Here is a 4,253-nt window from a genome sequence, read left to right on the forward strand (position 1 = left end):
ACACCGTGGGGCTATGGGACAGTGGAGCTAGGGGAGCACACAGTGGGGATAGAGGAGCACACAGTGGGGATAGGGGAGCACACAGTGGGGCTAGGAGCTAGACAAGAGGGCTGGTAGGAGAGCAGACAGATCTGGTGTCTTTTCCTGTAAGATGGGGCGGTTCTACTGAGCAGCCCCCAGGCTTTTGGTGGGGCATGGATGAGACTGTGCACACTCTGTGCTCTCCACAGTGTTGGTGCCAGGATGCTTGTTTGTCTCTCTATAGCAGTGAGTTTCCTAACACCCAAAATGCAGGTGTGACCAACTCCTGGCAGCAGATACGCAGGAGAAGAAAGGGTGGCTAACCCATGCCAAGGGTAATACTCAGCCCAAAGCAGCTGCTACACACCAGGGCACAGATAAGCCCCCAACATGATGTTGGTTGAACATATGCCTGCAATTCCAGCACACCAGAGCCTGAGGCGGAAGGACTGAGTTGAAAGCCATTCTGGGCTATATAGTAAGTTCCAGACCAGCCTGAGCTATATAGTAATACTGTAAAAACAAAAACACAAAACAATAAGCCTGACATAGTATTGCACATCTTTGGTAACCCCAGTACTGGAGAGGCATAGGCAAGCAGATCTCTGTAAGTTCGAGGCCAGCCCCATCTACACAGAAAGTTCCAGGCCAGCCAGGGACACATCATGTGATTCTGCAAAAACAACCAAAAGGGTGCTGGAGACATGGCCCAGCAGTTAAGAGCACTGGCTGCTCTTCCAAAGGTCCTGAGTTCAACTTCCTGAAACCACAGGGTGGCTCACAACCATCTGTAATGAGATCTGGCGCCCTCTTCTGGTCTGCAGGTGTACATGTACGCAGAACCTTGTATACATAGTAAATAAATAAACCTTAAAAAAAAAATCAAACAAGGGCTGGAGAGCTGGCTCAGAGGTTAAGAGCAGTGCCTGCTCTTCCAAAGGTCCTGAGTTCAATTCCCGCCAACCACATGGTGGCTCACAACCATCTGTAATGAGGTCTGGTGCTCTCTTCTGGCCAGCAAGCATACACACAGACAGAACATTGTATACATAATAAATAAATAAATATTTAAAAAAAATCAAACAAGCACCAAAATCAGGGGCTGGAGAGATGGCTCAGCAGTTAGGAGCACTTGTTTTTGTAGATGACCCTGGCTTGACTCCCAGCTCTCACGTGGCTCACAACTGTCTGTAACTCCAGTTCCAGGGAACACGATGCCCTCTTCTGACCTTTGCGGGAACCAGGCTGGCAAGTGATGCACAGACATACGTGCAGGCAAAATATCCATGAAAAATACAAATTAATTTTTTAAAAAAAGGTAAATGAACAAACAAAACCCCTCTATGATGCCTCCGTGATGTCTCCACTGATAAAGCGCTTGCCATACAATCATGAGGACCAGGAAGCCAGCCACATGTGGTGGCATACACCTTTAACCCAAGCACTTGGGAAACAGAGGCAGGCAGATTCCTGTGAGTTCAAGGCCAACCAGGGCTACACAGTAAGACACTCCCTCAAAACAACAACGAAAGCCAGACTTGGTGGCACACACTGGAAATCACACCTCTGGGAAGGCAGAGGCAGATAGACCCCTGTTTCTCACGAGACTGGCATCCTATATGACTTGAGGCAAGCTCCAGGCCAGTAAGAGATCCTCTCCCAAAAGCAAACCATGCAGCTAGCATTTGAGGAATGATACCTGAGGTTGTTCTTTGGTCTCTACATGTGTGCACATGTTTACATGTACCTGCATACATATAAACACATATATACACAAAAACAAACAAGGGCTGGAGAGATGGCTCAGTGGTTAAGAGCACTAACTGTTCTTCCAGAGGACCTGAGTTCAATTCCCAGTAACCACATGGTGGCTCACAACCATCTGTAATGAGATCTGGCGCCCTCTTTTGGCCCGCAGGTGCAAAATGTTGCATACATAATAAATAAATCTTTTTTTTTTATTTTTTTCGAGACAGGGTTTCTCTGTAGCTTTTTGGTTCCTGTCCTAAATAAATCTTAAAAAAAACAACAACAACAACAAATAAGAAAAGCCTAAAACCTGAGGTGTTGAATAGGAAAAAAAAAACCTCAGACACATGACTGAAGAGATGGCTCTGTCTGCTCTTCCAGAGGACCTGGGTTCGATTACAGCATCCACATGGTGATTGACAGCTATCTGCGGCTACAGTTCGGGGAGTGGGGGGAGCTGAAGCCCTCCTCTGTCCTCTTTGGGCACTGGGCACACGTGGTGCGCTGACATATGTGCAGGCAACACATTCATACACAGAAAATAAAATCATAAAAAGTAGCGACAGCAGCCAGACACTGAAGTCTGTGCGGTGTGATTTCCGTCAACAACGCGTCCACGACAGGCAGGTCCCTAGCAACAGAAAGATTCGCCGTTGTCAGGAGTGAGGAAGAGAGAAGAAGACTGTTAACGGCACTCACTCTTTGTCAGAGGTTGTGATAAAATGTCCTAGAATGGGTTGATGGTAACGGTTACACAGCTCTGTAAATTTACTAGAAGTCACTGAATGGCACATACTCAAAAGGTCGACTTTAAACTGTGTGACTCACCCCTCCTTACCAGTGACAGGTTCCTCTGAGAGGCCCAGACTCAGGCCATCTGACGGGGCCCAGGTCCCTGAATACTAAGCAGCTCCTAGGGCCACCCCAGCACCCAGGCATCTCCAAAAAGGAGTCCTCTATGAGGCCTCTGTGAATGCGGAGTCATTGTGAACAGAAGGGAAGGGACAGGGGAGGAGAGACAGTGGGCAGTGGGGAAGCAGAGCAGACGGAGGAGAGGAGTTGGGCAATGTTGTTCTAGTTTAATGTCTGTTGTTGTAAGAAAATATCCTGAAGAAAAAAAAACAGCTTAGGACAGAAGCGTTCATTTTAGATCACAGTTCCTAACCGGGCGGTGGTGGCGCATGCCTTTAATCCCAGCACTCGGGAGGCAGAGGCAGGCGGATCTCTGTGAGTTCAAGGCCAGCCTGGTCTACAAGAGCTAGTTCCAGGACAGGAACCAAAAACTACGGAGAAACCCTGTCTCGAAAAATCAAAAAAAATAAAAAATAGATCACAGTTCCTAGTTACAGCCCATTGTCACAGGGACATCAAAGCAGGACGACAGACAGATGACCATGTCACACCCACAGTCAAGAGCAGAGAGCAGGGCCTGCATCTGTGATTCCTGCTCAGTCAGGTTTCTCCTCTTAGAAGCTCAAAGCCCCACCCCAGGAATGTTGACACCCACTTTCGATCTGGGTCTTCCCATATCGATCAAGATAATCCCCCACAGGCCACCCTGATCTAGACCACCTCTCAGGCCTCAACATTGTATCAAGAGGACAAATTACACGAACAGGAGCTACTTCAGGAGGGTGGTCAGGACCCTGTCTTCATTCTCGAATGCTCCGGAAAATAGCCTGCCTACCCCAGGAGGCAAAGGGTTGGAGTTAGGAGACAGGGGCTGGGGGATATGGCTCAGTGGCAGAGCATGTGACTAGAATTTGAAGAGCCCCAGGTTCAATACCCAGTACTGCAAACAATACCCAAAACAGCAAAACAAAACAAAGGACTTAACAGAGATGTATTGGTGAACCTAGAGAAAGAGTATTTGGGGTGTTTGTTTGTTTTATAGCCCTAGTTGTCCTGGAATTTGCTTTGTAGACCAGGCTGGGCTTGAACTCAGAGATTTTCCCATCTCTGCCTCTTAAATGCTGGGATTAATGGTGTGCACCACCACCACCCAGCTCCTTGTGGGAGCAGTGCCCAAGGAAGCCAGGAGATTGTGTTGATCCCCTGCAATTACAGGTGGCCATCAGCTGCCTGATGGGGGTTCTGGGAGTTGAACCTGGGTCCTTTGCAACATCTGCAAGTGCTCTTTTTATTTTGGTTTGGTTTTTCTGGGCAGTGTTTCTCTCTGTAGCCCTGGCTGTCCTGGAACTCACCCTGTAGACTAGGTTGGGCTTGAACTCACTGAGTTTCCCCTGCCTCTATAGACCTCCCGAGTACTGGGACTAATGGTGTGTACCACTCCCACCCGGCTCATAAGTAAAAATGTAAACATCCATTTAAAATATTCATTTTACATATATCCTTTACTTATTGAGTCCAACATGCTGGTTCATTATGTGTACATATTGTGGAATATTGATCAAGAAGGGATAACTATGCCAGGCGGTGGTGGCGCACGCCTCTAATCCCAGCACTCGGGAGGCAGAGGCAGG

Source organism: Microtus ochrogaster, chromosome 4 (assembly GCF_000317375.1).
Source record: "Microtus ochrogaster isolate Prairie Vole_2 chromosome 4, MicOch1.0, whole genome shotgun sequence".
NCBI classification, from domain to species: Eukaryota; Metazoa; Chordata; class Mammalia; order Rodentia; family Cricetidae; genus Microtus; species Microtus ochrogaster.